Consider the following 20,445-nt stretch of genomic DNA (forward strand, 5'->3'; position numbering starts at 1 on the left):
TGTGTGACTTGAAAAAAATGGGGAAATCGTGTTGGTGAACACGAATCAATAGATTACTTTTTTGACTATAACACAAAATGCCTTGAGACTGGGTTGCAATACACCAACACTGTGCTTACAGATGTAGCGCTTAATTTCAGACGCCGACACCGACTGGCCATCAGGAGGACCGGGAGGGTGTGTGTATGTGTGGCCCGAGCGAGCAAGAGAGAGACCTTACGTGCATTGTTGTTGTTAGCATCTGGTGCTAGCTAGCTGCGCTAACGGATATAAGGAGATGTTTAAATGAAAACAGAGGAGCGACATTTTGCCACAACTGCGCCAAGCACTTGACTTTATGCAGGAAGCCAGACAGTGGGACATTGTAGGAGAAGTCAGCACACTCAGCTCGGATAGTGCAACATGATTGCAGCGTCCAGGCAGCTCCCATTCGAGCATAATATGACTTGAGTTGCACATAGCTCCAACGATCCATCACACACCCACACACACCCACACACACACACACACACACACACCCCCCCCCACACCATTTGTATTTTATTATTGTATGAGAGAAGTTCCAGGTTGAATTGAGGCGAATATTTGTAATGTTCAGAGGTTGTTGTGTTTAATATTCATGAGAATATTTGTCATTGTTCGACTGACAGCCCTAATTATAATGAAACCAGCTGCAATGGATCATGGATCCACCAGGGGAAGCCGTGATTATCATGTGAAATAAACAGCTGATCTACAGGTATCTGATATAGCGGATATTTGTTAAGATCCATAGGCCTATGTCACTGATAGAATCATATTCTGTGCTAAATAAGAGACATGTAATCATTTACAAAACATCACCATGTTTTTATTTAACAAAATAATGGTGTTTAATTCACGTAGGTGTAAGTACAAAACCATCGCTATGTTTTTTCATCAAACAAATGATTTTCAATCATCATCGTCACGATCATTTAATGTATCATATGTTCGCGAATTGAAATGAATGCACTAATACATGTAGTTTATTCCACGTGAGTTTACAACAACACAAATAATCCCTTTGTTTTTATATCACATCCGACCGGAGGAAAATGCAGCACGGCTCTCACTACCGATCATCCCAATCCCACGGGCAAACAATAATATGTACAGTGTTAATAGTTTACTGTATTATTAGTGTCTAATATTACTGCTATAACAATCACACATTGAGTTGTTAAAATCAGACCGTTGTTTTTTTTTTAAACAGTCTGAATGAAACGGCAGCTCTCAGGTGATCAGCGGTGTGTTTACACAATAAAATATGCATAGTAATTTAATAAATCCTTCCAACACACATTGTAAGAACAGTTCTGTGTACTTCTGTGTAGAGTACTAATATGTCTACCATTTATTTTATGAGTTTAATATCTGCATTTTCTCTTTTGGTTTGATTAGGACACTTCCTGGGGATTTCAGAATGGTACTGGATTTTGATGTATTGTATCGGCTTCATATCGCAATATATTCCCGAAGTCTGAAATGCAAACATTTCCCACATTAGGGCAATTCACCCTACATTTAATCATTCAAACAAAAATCATATTTCGTTTATTTTTAACGAAATAAATGTGGTTTAATCCATCATGAAATTAATATCTATATATTTTATACTATACTTGTACTGCTTACCGTTTTCATACTTTATACTGTATATCTTAGCATATTCATACACACTGTTAATACTGTTCATACTGCTCACAGGCTGATATCTAGTGTATTCATACCCCTCCTCACTGTTTATTCATCATTCAATTCATTCTATATTTTATTCTGGAGATTGTGTACATTACTTTTCATTTTACTGCTTGTTGCACCTGGTTAGAAGCTAAACTGCATTTCGTTGTCTCAGTACCTGTAATCTGTGCAATAACAATAAAGTTGAATCTAATCTTGAGCAGGAACTAATGTAGGTTATTTACTTAGTACATATCTGACATTAACGATTAAACACATTTGTGCATTCTTTATGAATGCAAGCCGAGTGAAGCCGACTCCGGAGGAAATCATATTTCGTTTATTTTTAACGAAATAAATGTGGTTTAATCCACATAATTTACTGTGTTAATTGTTTACTGTAGTATTGTTTAACTTGAAGGTGCCTGATGTGAACATTTCCAGAAGAATTTTTGAATTGCCACCCCTGGTTTACATGGTTCCTTGAATGCTGTGGGATTTCTATAAAGGCCCTGACACACCAAGCAGTCACCAGAGGACTAGCCGACGCTGAAGTCGGCTGTTGCCTGGCCGTGTTCTCCTGCGTTTTGGCCATGTGTCGCACGGGAACACACCGCACCGACTTAAGTGCGTGAGTGGCAATAACTCTCCTTACCAGCAGGCGGCGGTAGTGTGTATTCGTCATTCAAAAGAGGCAACAACCGGAAGACAGAGAAGAAGAAGAGTATCTTTTCTCCGTAATATCATACAGAGCTGGCCTCTCCTGGATCAAGGTGATGAGCAGGTCTTCGTTTGCATCATTCCAGATCGCCAAGATGAGATGAAAATGAATAGCAGTCTGTGTGTGCCTTCTTAAATCGTTTGTTTACGTCCCTCACTTCCGCTTCGCTTCTCATGCACTGATTTGCTAGCTGAACAGCCAATCAGAGTGATTATTTGGTCTGACTGCCAGACCCGATGCATGGCCGATTCAACATGTTGAATCGGCCATGCATCGGGTCTGGCAGTCCAAATAAGGCGTGTCACGGTCGACGGTGCGGGACACACCAACCTGACTACGGCACCGCGAATGCCCGACAGCCTCTGACGGCCTCTGACTCCCAAAATCGGGTTGGTGTGTCAGGGCCTTTACATGCTACTGCATTTAAGAATTCCTGTAGTTGTATACAGGTCTGTATACTATACTGTAGGATAGTTTAATTCATTTGGGCGGCTGTGGCTCAGGAGGTAGCGGATAGTCCAATGACTGCAGGGTTGGTGGTTCGAATCCCGGCCCCTCCTTTCCACATGTCAAAGTGTCCTTAGGCAAGACACTGAACCGCGAATTTCTCCCAATGAGCAGGCCTGCACCTTGCATGGCAGCTGCCGCCATTGGTTATGTGAATGTTTGTGTCAATGGGTGAATTGTCAATTTTGTTTTTTTCGGTCAGGAGCATTTTTATGACGGGCAGAAAGGCGGTGGGTTTCTAGCGTGGCGACTGAAGTCAGAGAGCAACGCGACTTCCTGTGAGGTCCAAGGATTCCAGAATAGAAGAGATTGGAGGCCCCATGCTAAAGAGAGAGATAGGCCACTGTGATGATCTTCCAGATGAGCAGAGATTTCAAGAGCTAATATCTGTGATGAATCATACAAATGACAGAGAAGTCATCATGAAGAAGATGAGAGACACACTGGAATATAGACAGCGCCTTGTCCACGATCCTGACAGATCCTCCACTGTCCTTTCAGTATTCCCGCGCCTGCTGGACACTAAAGGATTGGTCATATTTTATTACTCCTACTTTTGCTTATTATGAATGTTATTTATTAGTAAATCTATTTTAAAGAGCCTGTGACAGCATCCCAACAACTGTTGTGCAGTGAAATATTGGGCTACTCGTAATCTCGAACCGTCAGTTTAAAAAAGAAAAAGCGATACCGTTTCGTTAAATATCAATAATTTCGAACATCGCGGGGAAATTCCTTCGACTCATTTTGAAGTTTTGGGGGAAGCCGGAAGTGACGTCAATGCGGGAACGCTTCACTGTGCGGCGAGAGAGCCAAACACGGACAAAGTGTGTTGTCATGCGTAGAAATGGTGAATTACTGAGTTTAGGCACGTTAATAACGTTTTAATGAAGTTGACTACAGTATATTCATATTTGTCAGTGCTTTGATGTCAATTCGGCAAACATAAATGATCGTGGTGAAGGTGATTACATTAGGATTAAAAATCGGTAGTGAGAGCTACTGAATTTCCTCCCGTCGGATGTGATATAAAAACAAATCGATTATTTTTGTGGTTGTAAACTCAAGTGGATGAAACTACATTTATTAGTGCTTTCATGTCAATTCGGCGAACATATGATACATTAAATGATCGTGATGATGATGATTAAAAATCGTTTGTTTGAGCCGGTCTGCATTTCCTGATGAGAAAACAAACCGATGCTTTTTGTAGTTGTAGTACACCAACAACATCGATTAAACATGTGTTTTTTTTACCACAATGTTGGGGAAATTAATGGATAAAATGCACGGATTATTATTATTATTCCCACTCCGATCGGGACACTAGGTCCACCGTTTCCCCGCAGCGAGGCTCCCCCCGTTGACAGTTTACGTGGGCTGGGTGCAGTGGCGGACTGGACGAATCCCGATGGGCCGGTACCGAAGTGGGCCGGTCGGATAAGTAACTAGCACATCCCCCATAGACGGCGCGTGAGGCTCAGGTTTGAGAAGGCTAAATAACTTCTTTTACCTGACGCTGCCCGCCTCCGGCGTCTATAGAAAAGAGATCAACTCAGTGTGCGGAGTTTAAATCTCTCATGTCATATTACAGGATAAAGGAAATACAGTTTAAACTGCCGTATGCAGAGAAGACGCCGACGTGTCGCACTTATCATTCATATTACATCATCAATCAGATCATCGATCATGTAATATCATAATATATCATATATTTCCTTATCTGAGTCAGCTTCTCCAGCCTCATCTGGCCGTGCAACACTCACAGTGTCACAGACTGTATGCAGAAGTATTATTTAACACATTATGTTGACGAAACACTCGAGACAAATGTAATTAAAGTCAGATCCACTCGTGTCTTAGACGTGAACGCGCTCTCAGCTGGAGACAGAAACCCTGGCTTGATTTACCGAGTTGATAACCAGCGTCGTAGGACCGCTTCGCGAGATCTCGTTTGTTAGTTTGTTGTTGTTTTTTTTTTTGTTTTTTTATAAATATGTTTATTGATTTTCAGTTTACAAAAAATCACATAGGACGAAGACATAGAGCCAAAAGCAATACATATATACACAGGACAACTACTTTACATTAAAGAAAAGTAGCAACACTAAATTAAATTGGTACATACCACAAGGGCACTCTAATACATCTGCAATCATCGAGTTTTCCAGCAATAGGACCGTATTTCTACAGAGGATATCACAGTCATTTACATTTTACCATATTGTAGCACATTATAGAATTATCGCATTATCCTGCCCCAGATTCGTTCATAAATTGAGATAGGTCGTTGTTCTTGGTGTACTCTATAAAACATCCCCAGACCTTCTGGAACAGTTCTTGTTTGTCTTTAAGAATGTAAGTGATTTTTTCTAAAGGCAGACATAAAGAAAGTTCCCTAAACCACTGTGCAATACTAGGTTTGCCCAGCTTTTTCCATGTTAAGGCAATCACTCTTTTTGCTTGGAGTAAACATATATCTAAATAAACTTGTTTATAACGTTGTATGTTATGTCCATCCGGATATAGGCCAAGTAGGAACATTTTTGGTTCCAGCTTTAAGCTGATCGCCAAAATATTCTGTACTGTTACCCTAACCTCTTCCCAGAATTCCTTTATTCTTGGACACAACCATATACAATGAAACAGTGTGCCTTTTCCTTCCCCACATCTGGTGCACGTGTCTGGGATATTAGCGTTACATTTATTCAATTTTTCTGGTGTAATGTACAGTCTCATTAGCCACTTGTATTGCAGAAGCTTTAGACGCGTATTACCCGTCTGTGTTTGGGCCACCTTACAAGCTGTGCTCCACTGTTCCAATGTTAGATTTTCCTGTAAGTCATTTTTCCAAGCATTGAGTCTAGAGTTCGAGGATTCTGAGGAGAACGCCAGCAGGAGATCATAGAATTCAGATATGATGCCCTTCCCAAAGGGGTTTTTAATTAAAACTTTCTCCAATATGGACAGAGGAGGGGCCAGCATGAGTCGGTCCTGGTTCGCTCCTACAAAGCTCCTGAGTTGCAAGTATTTAAAAAAATGTTTACGAGGAATTTCGTGTTTACTGACAAGTTCCTCAAATGATAAAAACTTCTCATTATCACTTCCAAACATGTCTTTTAACTGTCCCACCCCCTTTTCCGCCCATAGTATAAAACCTCCATCGGCATTCCCTGGCACAAAGAGAGTATTTCCCCATATTGGGCTGAACCCGGAGAGAGAAGAGGGTTCGTTCATATATTTTTTAACCTCCTGCCAAACATCAATCATATTTTTAACTATAGGGTTAGTTGTAGTTTTTTTAAGGTTTTTAGGGTTGTCAGAGTATAAAAAAGTAGGAAGTGGGAGCTTTAAGGAGCAAGACTCAACATCCCTCCATGCCGGAGGCCTCTCCTCTGTGTAGTAAAACATCAATGTCCTCAGCTGAGCTGCCCAGTAGTACCACAACATGTTAGGGAACTGTAATCCTCCTCTATCATAAGGCAAGTACAAAAGAGATAAACGGAGCCTGGGGCGTCTGTTATTCCATATAAAATTACTAAACATTTTCTTCATTCTCGGAAAAAAATCTGGTGGGGGTGGCAGGGGGATGTTTTGAAATAAATATAAAAGCTTGGGGAGAGCATTCATCTTGAGTATATTAATTCTACCCATTAGAGAGATCGGAAGGTTTGACCATCTATCAACTGATTTGGAAATAGACTCTATAATCGGATTATAGTTAGAGTTCACAATATCTTCCAATTTGGGGACAATCTGAATACCCAAGTAAGTGAAAGTATTTACTGTTCTAAAATGACCAGCATGTTTGGGTGGGTTAGACCTTTCCTCCGAGTTAAGGAGCATGATGGAGGATTTTGAATTATTTACTTTGTAACCCGATATTTGGCTGAACCCTTTAATCAGATCCATAAGAGCCGGTATAGAGTTCTCCAGATTTCTAAGGAAGAGAATCACGTCATCAGCGTAAAGAGCTATTCGATGGTCAACCCCTCTCACATGTATGCCTGAAATCATTGTGTGCTCTCTCACAGCAATAGCAAATGGTTCAATTGCGATTAAGAAAAGAAGGGGGGATAGAGGACAACCTTGTCTACAGCCCCTACCGATCCTTATCGGCTTTGATCTGATATTATTTGTAATTATTTCTGCATACGGGTCGTTGTATAAAAGTTTTACCCAATTACAAAACTTCTCCCCAAAGCCAAATCGGACAAGAAGTTCAAACAAATAGGACCATTCCACCCTGTCAAAAGCTTTCTCAGCGTCTAATGCCAAGAGAGCTGTATCCGGCACCCCCCTTTGGTCATGTAGAATGTTCAAAACCCGTCTCACATTGTGAAATCCCTGACGGCCAACCATGAACCTATTTTGATCCTCTTTTATAATTTCAGGCAGCAGGCCTTCCAGTCTCCTTGCCAAGATCTTACAAAGTATCTTCAAGTCTGAGTTTAGGAGGCTTATAGGGCGCATATTTTCGCACTTGTCATTTGATTTCCCAGGTTTTGGCAGAAGTGTGATCAGCGCCCCTCTCAAGGTGGGAGGAAGTATTCCATTTTGAATAGATTCAATAAACATTTCCAAAAGGGGTGCCTTTAATTTCGCTTCAAATTTTTTATAGATATCGATGGGCAGGCCATCCGGTCCTGCTGCTTTCCCCGATTTCATGCTCTTCACTGCCTCGGAAATCTCCTCCAAAGACACTACATTCTCTAATTTCAAACTTTCCTCATCCGATAATTTGGGAATCGTGAGGCTATCTAAGAATGGACTCTGGAGCATTGTCCCCTCGTCTATTTCAGAGCTGTATAATCTTTCATAATAATCCCTGAAAGCTCCATTTATTGCCACAGGGTCTGCAACGGTCTCCCCCTTGTCATTATTCAGCACAGTGATAGTCCTTTCAATTTGAAGTTGTTTTATACGCCATGCCAGGATTTTACCTGACTTTTCCCCTTGATCGAAGATGGATTGTTTAAGCTTCAGTAAGTTAGCTGCTGCTTTAGAGGCTGACATTTCATTATATTGTGCTCTTAATAGTAACAGTTCTTGGTGTAATTTAGGACAGGGATTTCTAAAATAGGTGTTTTCCATGGCTTTAATTGTGGACTCTAATAATAGTATTTTTTGTTTGGCTTTTTTAGATTTGGAGCTCGTAAAGTTAATAATCTGACCCCTAATATAAGCCTTAAACACTTCCCACCTAGTACTTGCAGAAGTTTCAGAGGTGTTAAGCGTAAAGTATAGATCAATTTGTTTTCCCAGAAATGCTATTGGGTCTGAGTCCTGTAACCATTTGTGCTGGAATTTCCATTTGGGGGAATCCCTCAACAGCCCTGGGTCTACATACACAATACTATTCGGGGCATGATCCAAAATCAGAATGCTGTCATACATACAATCTTTAACTTTGCATACCAAACTTGCAGAAACTAAAAAGTAATCAATTCGGGAATATGTTTTATGCGTATTAGAAAAACAGGAATACATTGACAATCCAGGGTATCTGTCCCTCCATATGTCCCTCAAATGTAGCTCTTTAATGGACTGGTGAATAATTGTCCTACTTTTGTTATGAGTCTTGTCTATATGTGAAGCTCTATCCTTAACAGGGTCTAGAGTACAGTTAAAGTCTCCAGCTATAATGTATTGACCTTCGAGAGATGCCAAGATAAAGAACAAGTCATTGAAAAAATGTGTGTCGTCCTTATTTGGTGCATAAATATTAACCAGATTAAGACGTTCTGTGTACAGAGTACCCTGAATTATCAAATACCTTCCCATTTTATCTGCGATTACCTTTGTGACATTTAATGGAATGGACCTATGTATAAGAGTCATGACCCCTCTCGCCTGGGTAGTAAAAGGAGCCGAAAATACCTCGCCCCGCCATCTCCTCCTTATTCTGATGTCTTCATTCAAGACCAGGTGCGTTTCTTGGAGAAAAATTATTTTGGATTGTAAATCCGTTAACCTTCCCATGACCTGCTTCACCTTTTTAATCTTTTGCATCCCTCTACAATTCCAGGATGTAAATTTAATTTCTAGTCCGCTGGTCATAACTATCCACTCTAAATGGACTTTTCATGTAGCAACATATTAGAGTACCCCTAAACAACAGTAACACAAATAATAACAACATATACAACATGGATGCTTCTAAGTGCATCAGCCCCAAAACACATACCCCAAAGCCCATAACCCAGGCTTCTTCCCCCCTCCTTACTGTACACTCCAGTATAGCTTGATACCACTCCACACTTGGTGAGGAGTAGTCTAACAACGCCATCCACCCTAACGTGTAATCTTTCCCTCCTGTATTTCAGGTATAACCAAACTCTTTTCCTTTTCTTTTTTTTCTTTATTCAAAACATTGCACAATTGAGCAGAGATGTCAAGGCACATCTAAGATTGTCCAAAAAGCTAAATTATAAGTGTTCATGTTTATGCCTTAGAACAGAGAGTAACGAGGGATGTAAACACCACTCTGAATCACAGGACACCAAGTTGTCACAAGTATATGCTAACAGCTACCTGCATTGAGGTGAGGCAAAAACAAAGAGATATCACAGAGTAGCTTAGCCTTTAGCTATCTGTAACGTTAGCCCCCAGTGTGGGAGCTCCGCTGGTGTCCTTTCCCACATGAACTATAGCATATCAATAAATCCGTATTACATGTATATCAAGGCACAAGTTTGTAAACAAATAATATAGAAATATTCAGTATTTTAGCGATTACGTTGCTCAACTCAAATCAGAACGTAGCAGCTAAGAGAGGGTGGCCATTTTTAAATGCCCCGTTCCTTGTAGCTCGTGCTAACAGGAGCTATGCTGGCAAGCTAGCCATTTCTTTGGCCTCATAGCCCTGTTTGACCCGGTATCTCCTCCTCGGTTCGCCTGATAAAGGCCTCTACGTCCGCTGGAGTCTCGAAAGTTTGAGTTTTGTCTTTATATGTCACCAGCAATTTGGCAGGAAGAAGCATGCCGTATCGAATCCCCATGGTGCGAAGTTTCTGCCTCACGGCGTCGAATTCCTTCTGTTTCTTATGTATCCCAGCCGCCAGGTCTGGGTAGAACCGGACCGGCCTGTCTTTGTAGAATAGTTGTTTTTTAGCTCTAACCGCTTTCATCACCGTCATCTTGTCTCTGTCATTCAGGAATTTCACGATCAATGTCCTCGGAGGGGCATTTGGATCGCTTCTCTGACCAATTCTATGTGCGCGTACCAGGGTTAGCTTCGAGTTTAGCGAGGGGATATCAAGGGCCTCCGGGATCCACTTTTCCAGGAATAAGCAGGCGTCGTCGCCTTCCGCTTTTTCCGGCATATTTACCAGCCTTAGGTTAGAACTTCTGGACCTTGCTTCCAAGTCGATAACTTTGTCCTCCATGACTTTGTTTTTACTCTCGAGACTCTGTACCTTAGCCTGTAGGTGGATGATGGTGTCCTCTGTGCCAGAAATGCGCAGCTCCGCATTGTCAACACGTTCCATACATTCTCCAACCTCCTTCCTCATTCCAGCAATTGCAGCCAATACTCCATCCTGTCTGATGGAGAAGTCTGTTTTTAAGTCTTTGATAGCCTCGAGAATTGGCAAGTTTCTAGTTATTTCATCTTCGGCGTTCCCAGCATTCCCATCTGCCATTGTGATAGCATTAACTGTAGGTTCTTCACCCTGTATGGGCGGGCCAAAATCTATTTTAGATTGGGCTTTTCCTTTTCCGCGACCTCTAACGGATTTTTTTGGGGGCATCAGGGTCTTCTTTAGCTACTATATTGTTCAGTTTGTTGGTTTTATATCAGGATTAGTGAGATTGTGCGGAGGAGAAAGAAACACGTCTGTCTAGCGCGCTGCCATCTTGAAATGCATATTAGAGAAACTTAGTTGTTTTGAGTTTGTTGTTGTTAGTTTGTTTGTTACTCAAACATATCCAGGGTCTGTTGAACTGGCTTCGTAGTACAGGGCACAGGTGGCTAGCAGCGCTAATGTCAAAGACACAGACATTATACATTATATTTGTATTTTACCAGGATGCAGTGACATAAATATTTACATATTTACATTTACTATCTACAGCACCCGCCGCCCCTGACATCCCCCACTCCCCCCGTTGACAATTTACTAGCGGTACCGAAGTGGGCCGGTCGAGAGTCCCGGGATGATTTTTAGTCCCATTCCACCACTGGCTACATGACCATATGATCGCCCATATTGACGCACCTCATTCCTAAACTTCTGACAGATACAACATAAACCGATCCTTCAGCCTCATATGAGCTCTCAGACACGTTCAACATTAACCTGTCATCGCTGTCTGAGCTTGCTGCTGTGTGCGCCATCGTGCGTTTACATCTGACTGTATATATATAAAGGTTTACATGCAGATGCTGGGATCCTGGACGGTGCAGCTGGAGCGCTGTGCCCGCAATGACGTCACCCATCATTTGGCGGGACTTGAAGAATCCGCGAGAAGATCCAGAAAATTGTTAACATTGAAGGGCAGATTAATGGTTATCAAAGTACAAATATCCAAAATCAGTTCAGTAACGGTTTTCAAGGGGACAATATGTACTCAAATTGATGGGTTTGGATGATGGGGGAAAACCGTGTCACAGGCTCTTTAAGCAACCTTCAGTTACATGGAGATGATCTACACCTGTGAAATTGGCATTAGTAGTAAATTGAAAACCTAATGGTGGTTATTGCGTTTGTGCTGTATATGTGTTTTAGATTCTCCAAGACTTCAGTCTCCTCTTTGGGTCAGAAACTCCATCCAAACTACTGGAAAAGTGGCCAACCTCCTTCAAAGCAAAGGTCATCCAACAGGCAGAATTGCTGACTTCCACACGCTTGCTGAAGCGCTTGTTGTTGTCTGCCAAGAACCAAAGGGCTGATGAACCATCACTGGAATCACTAGGTATGGTTTTAGGAACTGCATTGTCATATCATGTCATATTGCCTATTGTAAATGGTCTGTGAGGCTGGAGGGAGTGTATGACCACACAGTTGGAGAATGCCAGGGTACAGTGGGTTTGGAAAGTATTCAGGCCACTTCACTTTTTCCATACTTTATTGTGTTGTGAGACTTCATGTCTTGTATTTTGCTTGTACATACACTATGAACTGTTGGACATTATACAGATGGGTAAAAAAAAGCAAATTGATCATTGTTCTCTTACAGAGTGGGACAGTGATATGGCATTCATTCTCCTCCTTCTTTACCTCCTGTCACCCCAGCCTGCGGGAAGGAAGAACACCCAGAAGATCAGTGTAGCTCAGGCCATTGACCATCTGGTCGTATTTCACAAGGTATGTGGCAGGTTTAAGAATGTTAGATCTAGCCACCAGAACTACTACACAGAGCTGTCACTATGATAAAGTAGGACTAGGCAGTGCAAATATAAACTATTCCTAAAAACACACTCAAATATTACACACAGATGCGCATAGTTAGCTATGTAAAATTAAAATGTTGCTTGCCTTGTCCTTCAGTCCTGTAGGAGTCTGGATGAGCACCTTCAGAGCCATATGGACACGAGCCAGCCATATCTTCTTGCTTCAGGGACCAGCAAGGAGGCCGTCGGCAACTTCTTCATTCTGATCGACAAGAAGCTCATCCCCTGTGAGGCTACCACTTCCTTAGCAGCAATTGATGAACCTTTTAAGCTTCACTTTGTCTTAGGCATTAGCTATGATCCAGCACTCAAAAGCATGTACACATTTCTGCAAACAACTGTCTATAACATAGACGTTGACACCACCAGTGAGAGCCCCAAGGTCAAGGAACTGAGAACTAAGTTTGTGAGTAATGTATACGTGTTACATATGCAGATTATTGCTTGATATGCCTGGATCCTTAACTCGGCACCTTAAGCTTGTTCATGGCTTGTATCCAGGAAAACATTTTAATTTGATATGTGCTCAGGATGGCTGCTCATTGCAGTTTAAACGTTTTTTAGGTTTTAAAAAATATTTGAAGAAATACCATGATAAGGATGGGGTTGTTTCAAGCAATAATCCTTCATCACCAGTCCAACAAGCTGTTATTCTCAGGGAAGACATTTTACATGTTGGTGATTCTGACATGGATCAAGATTTGCCGAATCAGCAGGCCAGTGGGTCTGGATCTTCTATCTCTAAAGATCAGTCGAAAGAAATGTGTGCATCTATTATAGCCAAATTACAGGGCAGTGGTGTTGCCAATAGTGTTATATTGTCCGTTGTTGAAAGTATGGAAGAGTATGTTGATGAAGTTCACACAAATCTGAAGGAACAAGTGTTGAGTGTAGTGCCTCCTGATAATGCCTGTCGCATTGCAGTTGAGGAAGTTTTCAAAAATGTACATAATTCTTTCACTGACTTTAACACAGACAGTAAATGGAGGAAATATTTCAGTGACAAATGGGGGGTTGTCGAACCAGTCGAAGTGCACTTGGGTGTTCGATTTGATTCAAAGAGAAACAAAATCTCTGGAATATATGAACAGGTACCAGTCAACGACACTTTCATTTATGTACCCATCTTGAAGACCTTGGAGTTTATTTTCAAGAATGAGGAAGTATGTCAACACATTCATGACACCAGACACAGTGATATGTATCAGGACTTTTCTGATGGACAGTATTATAAAAAACATCCTTTGTATTCCAAGTACAGTAATGCACTTCAAATTCAAGTTTATTACAACGATTTTGAAACGGCAAACCCATTAGGGTCTAAACAAGGCATTCATAAACTTGGATGTTTATATTTCACTCTTCGTAACTTGCCACCGCGCCTGAATTCTTCTCTCTTGAATATCCACCTCATTTCATTGTTTCACTCTCAGGACGGGAAAAAGTATGGCATTGACAGAATACTTAGTCCATTGGTTAAGGACATAAAAGTACTGGAACAGGGAATGTAAGTGTTGTTTGCTGAGCAACCAATCTATGGTACCATTGCACAGATTACAGGTGACAATCTAGGCTTGAAAAAAAAATAAATAAAAATAAACTAAACTAGGCTTAAATGGCCTTCTTGGATATATATATATATATATATATATATATTATATTATATATATATATATATATGTATACCGAGGCCTCGTCAACCTCCCCTCCCATACATTCCCCCTGGTTCCGCGGCAGGGGCCGGGAGAATATAATGCGGGACATAACATTCCCACGCATCATGGGTAAGTGTGTTGAATATGTCACAAATGCAGTTTCTGTAACACACAATGTGTTGTCATTAAAGTACTGTGTTATGTTTCACAGAGGAGTATCTGCAAGGATACCGGGAGAATTATGTGGACATCGACCCAACAGTGAGGCTCCAAGAAAACGCAGTCTCCAAAATAAGCAGAGTGAAATCGTTCCTAAGCTTCATGGCTCACGGTTTCAATCGCCTGTCTGACTGGCTCTTTCTGAGGGATGTGAAGCGGATACGTGGGTGGTCCCGGAGCCTGATAAAGTCAAGCCTACAGGTCACAACCTCTGACTTCTATATCAAAAATATATCACACTTTCTCAAGTACATGGCAGACACACCATGCTAGGGGAGCAGGCTCAACCAAAACGACATGATTGTAATCAAACGGGAAGTTGTTGCCATCCTGAAGTCCCTGAAGAAGAAGGTTCTTATCCACCAGATGCAAGTGCAGCGTGACAAGATGGCAGGTCTGTCGAGCCATAAAGACATCATGGCATGCTTGACTTCGACCAACACTCGCATCCCTCAGCTCCTGGACGTGATGGCCAGCAATCCGACTACCGCAACCCGGCTATTGCTCTATGGGTACATGACCCTCCATTGGAGCTGCATTTATGGCCACCGTCCGGGGGTCTACTCCAACATGACCAACGCCGAGGTCCGAAATGCGGATACAACTGGCACTGCCTTTGGCTACCTCATCCATGTGAGTGCTATTCAAAAATATATTTATTCTGGCAGTGATATACATGTTGTGCATGATTGATACTTGTATTGACGCTCTCTACCTCTGTCATAACAGGTAAGCAACCACAAGACGGGAAGCGCAGCTGTACCTCACCATAGAATAATTTGGATGGATGAAGAGGTGGCTGGAAATCAAGGGGACGCTGACCTGCACCCAGAACCGCTACTTCCTATACACAGCGGGGAAGAACCCATCGAGGAACCTTGCCTACTTCCTGAGGTTGGCATGGGCTGATGTGGGGCTAGAAGGTCCCATTAACTTTACCGACCTCCGCAGAGTCCACGCCGATAATGCGAAGAGGTTTCAGGACAAAGGCAATCGCCAAAGAGTGAGTGACTTCATGTGTCACAACACTGCAACTGCAGACACATTTTATGCCAAGAATCCTTCTTTGAAGGAGGCTGCGGACATACGGCTGCTCTTCACAGAGTCACTGCAAGCAGCAGCAGCAGCATCAGGGGGGAGTGAAGACAATTTGGAGGATATTGACATCGACAGCTCTGGAGAGGAGCATAGCCCCACTCCCTACCAAGACTCCACCGATGCCGAGACGTCAGATGAAGAATTCTACAAAAATGTCAACGCTTGGAGAGTGGCGAAGAGGGACCAGTCAATGGCCGAACACAGTCCCTCAGACATGGGTGAAGAGAGGGTGCCATACTCTGCACCAACTTCACCCGATACGGACAATGTTGTCAGTGACCAACTTGTAAATATGCAATGTTTTGTTGTACTCAGTCCCCTTGTGCTGGATGAGTGAATAATGTTATCATGTAATAAAGTGTCAATGTATATATTTCTGTAAATAAAGTTTTTTTAAATTACTTACTTTGTCCTCTGTTTTTAAAACCCAATATGGGTTTTTTCCCTTTAAGGTCCCCAGGGGCACGATGATCTGGTGGTGTGCATGAAGAGGTTTAGTCCGAGTGAGGAGTGCTCAAGTGTGGGAGGATGTGTAAGGCCGAAGAGGGTAAAACAAGTTAAAGTGTGAACCTCCAGTAGGGCAGGTGGTGCTGTGAAGAAGGCCGAATATGGATGCCGATCGGCGGACAGTAAAGCACCAAAAAATCCACCACCTTTAAGTGTTAACAGGGCTATGAGAACATCCTCCACAGGAGGGTGGGTGCTGTTGCTGCGAATAAGGCCGAATATGGATGCTGATGGGCGGACGATAAAGCACCGCAAAATCCACCCCCCTTTAAGGTTCCCAGGGGCACTAGTTTCTTGAGGGTGTGATCATCTGGGTTTAGTCCGTGGGGGGAGTGCTTAAGTTCGGGGGCCCGGGGACTCAAGGTGCACGAGGTTATGGAAGTACGCATGTCAGGGAGAGATCCTGGAGCTCCTTAGTCCGTGTTTTGGGGGTCTTGGAGCGGCCCTAAAGAGGTGGTTTTGTCGGTGTACGTAATGGAAGTGTGAAATAGCCTGTTTGCTCATGGCAGGGAGGGATCCTGGAGCTCCTTAGTCTGTGTTTTGGGGGTCTGTGAGCGGCCCCAACGAGGTGGTTTTTTCGGTGTACTTACAGATGTAGCGCTTCGTTTCAGACGCCTACCCGTGCGGGTCCGTGATCAGCACGGGGTGGGCCCCTGCTGAAAAGTAAAACCCCCCTGCAGGACTTGAAACGCCCCCTTGATAAATACATTTAATTATAATGAAACCAGCAGCAATGGATCATGGATCCACCAGGGGGAGCCGTGAAAAGCTGCCACACTGGAACTCATGTGAAATAAACAGCTGATCTACAGGTATCTGATATAGCGGATATTTGTTAAGATCCATATGTCACGGATAGGATCATATTCTGTGCTTAAGTAAGAGACATGTAATCATTTACTAAACATCACCATGTTTTTATTTAACAAAATAATGTTTAATTCACGTTGGCGTAACTTACGCCGCGTAAGTACAAAACCATCGCTATGTTTTTAGATCAGGAAATGCATCCAGGGTCAAACAAACGATTTTCGATCGTCATCCTCGCATTCATTTAATGTATCATATGTTCGCGAGTTGAAATGAATGCACTAAATTTAATCCACGTGAGTTTACAACAACAACAATAATCGCTTTATTTTTATATCACATCCGACCGGAGGAAAATGCAGCGGCTCTCTACCGATCATCCTAATCCCAAGGGCAAACAATAATATGTACAGTGTTCATAGTTTACTGTATTATTAGTGTATAATATTACTGCTATAATAATCACACATTGAGTTGTTGAAATCAGACCGTCGTTTTTTTTAAACGCTCTGAATGAAACGGCAGCTCTCAGGTGATCAGCTGTATGTTTACACAATAACATATGCATAGTAATTTAATACCTTCCAAGTTCCAACACACATTGTAAGAATAGTTCTGTTTCATGTGAGTGTTGAGAGCCGTATCCACAAATCTACTAATTTTGCCCTCAGTGCACCAGATTGATGCATTTAACTTCAATTTAAATAAAAACATCTTCTGTTGTAACAACAATAACATTATAAATAGTAACATAGCATGGTATTGCACATTTACTGTAGCTTTGAGTGTTACTGGCCTGAGATTTTTTTATTACATGAATGAAGGTGACTGAGGCTTTTTAATATAGACTTTTCAGTGTCCCACATTTTGCACAGAACTGTTCCACATTAGGAAAACAGATTGTCTGAGACAACTTGGCACTAAGAGTACTAATATGTCTACCATTTATTTTATGAGTTTAATATCTGCATGTTCTCTTTTCGTTTGATTAGGACACATCCTGGGGATTTCAGAATGTTACTGGATTTTGATTTATTGTATCGGCTTCATGTCGCAATAATATTCCCGAAGTCTGAAATCCAAAAATGTTCCACATTAGGGCAATTCACCCTGCATTTAATCATTTTGTTTATTTTTAACGAAATAAATGTGGTTTAATCCATCATGAAATTAATGTAGGCTATTTACTTAGTACATATCTGACATTAACGATTAACACACTGTTCATACTGCTCACAGGCTGATATCTAGTGTATTCATACCCCTCACTGTTTATTCATCATTCAATTAATTATATATTTTATTCTGTAGATTGTGTACATTACTTTTCACTTTACTGCTTGTTGCACCTGGTTAGAAGCTAAACTGCATTTCGTTGTCTCAGTAGGCCTACCTGTAATCTGTGCAATAACAATAAAGTTTAATCTAATCTTGAGCAGGAACTAATGTAGGCTATTTACTTAGTACATATCTGACATTAACGATTAAACACGTTTGTGCATTCTTTATGAATGCAAACCGAGTCATTTCGTTTATTTTTAACGAAATAAATGTGATTTAATCCACATAATTTACTGTGTTAATTGTTTACTTAGTATTGTTTAACTTGAAGGTGCCTGATGTGAACATTTCCAGAATGTATTTTCTTCACTTTTTAAATGCCTCTGTGATGTGCTGCTACCCATTTCCGATCGGGGACTAATAAACGAATACTATGACATTAACGATTAAACACATTTGTGCATTCTTTATGAATGCAAACCGAGTCAAGCCGACTCTAACAAACGAATACTATATATTGAATGTCTATTGAATGGCCTTTGTATGTATACAGTACAGTATAGCCCAACCATTTAAACCTTCTTTTTTTCCCGTCAAGAGTTTGAATTGGAGAAAGGTAATCGATGGTGCTTTTATAGCCTATTGCATAATAACTGTGTGATTTATATTGCTTTTCAAATGCATATGGCCACCCATTTACACGGCTCTTCCAGTAGTTAGATCACTTTACATTTCTGCGAATTAATTTTTAATCACACACGTCTCCCCATCCCGAAAATAATAAAGAAAATAAAAAGAGGAAACAATTTTCAAGTTCAGTTTTCACCATTTTATTTAAAATAACTGACATACAGTAACAGACACATGCTGTAGGCCTATCTGCTGCGGAAACCAGGACGAGCGATTTCGGGATCTGTTTTTCTGGGACTCCTCAGTCTCTCGTTTACCCGGCTCCTGATCTTATGCCACTGGTCAATGTTCAGATTTGGGAACCGATTGGAAACATAGGACTCAATCTTTTGCTTCACATTGAGGGGAAGAGGCATTTTCCCATTGGTCCCAGTCCAGTTGGTTATTTTCACCATTCTCCCATAGCCTATGTTCCAAATGGCGTTATGGCCATGAACATATTAGCAGCATAGATCTCAGGGCGATGCTGTCCCTTAAAAAAGCTGTCCTGGTAAACACTTTCCTCTCGTTCTGAGGAAACAGCCCTGGTGGGTTCATCAGGAGTGACCGCCGACCATGCCCCAATGCCCCCATGTTTCATATGTATGTTGGGGACCCTTTGTTTAAAACTAATTGGCCATCGGAATGTGTGGAGTCACATTCCACAGCTCTCCCCCCCCCCCTCCTGTGATTCCCCGCACACAGGGAGATCGCTTTTCTGGAGTGAAGAGAGCTGAAATATTGATATTGCAAGTTAGAAACGTAAAATGCATTTTGACAGACACTTGGGGGAAATATGCTGCATTTTGAATGTCCGATAGTCCACCATTTCCACCGGAAATATCAAACATTTAATAAAAGTGAAAAACAATGAACAAGACTTAACGTATTCATCATAATTAATTATATTTATTTCGTTTGGATGTAGGTGATCTTCTACTATATGAACATTTTGGACCCAAAATCACAACAAAAACGTAAAAACAGATTTTGAAAATGATTTTATTTTTCACAACACAAACATACACAACGAAACCATTTAAAAGCTGGAAATATATACATGGGATGTGACTATGATAATGTGAAAGTTTGATTGAGGTAGCATGGGATTTCATTCTGATAAGGCAAAAGTGTTATTATAAATATAATACAAATATATATATATATATATATATATATACACATTATGTACACAAATCTGTTTTTTCTGTCTTTATCTGTGCCACGCTTCAAAGCGGTTTCTGTCAACTACGACACAGAGGGCAACATCACAGATTCCTCCTCCTCCATGTCAAAAAAGAAGCTTAAAGCTTGACTCACGTTCAGAGTTCTCTTCATCATAGTTGAGTCTTCAAAACTCTAAATCTATTTAACTATATCTAAATTCTCAATGTTTGTCTGTCACTTTACTTCAATCGCAGTCTCCCGCAGCCTCTCTTCGTCTCCCGCCGCCTGTCTTCGTATATATTCATCTCTCTCCATTTCCCGCCGTCTCTCTTCGGTTCCCGCCGTCTCTCTTCGGTTCCCGCCGTCCCCCTTCGTCTCATTTCGTATCACTCCGTTTACCTGATTACCTCACCCCCTCCCTGGTAAATACATCCTGTTGAGCAGAATCTACAGTTTCCAGTATTTTACGTTTCGTAAAATGATAAAATACGGCGAAGATATTAAAATATGTGCTTCCATTATTCATACTTCTGAAATATATCTGTATTAACTTTATATCATCGTATGTCCGTGTTTATTGGGTATTTTTGCATGAAACAAAGACTGGTATATAGTTTCAAGCCAGTACTTTCGACAGAAATACACATATACATCCTGTTGAGCAGGATCTACAGTTTCCAGTATTTTCCGTTTCGTAAAATGATCAAATATGGCGA

Source organism: Pseudochaenichthys georgianus, unplaced genomic scaffold (assembly GCF_902827115.2).
Source record: "Pseudochaenichthys georgianus unplaced genomic scaffold, fPseGeo1.2 scaffold_515_arrow_ctg1, whole genome shotgun sequence".
Classification (NCBI taxonomy): Eukaryota; Metazoa; Chordata; class Actinopteri; order Perciformes; family Channichthyidae; genus Pseudochaenichthys; species Pseudochaenichthys georgianus.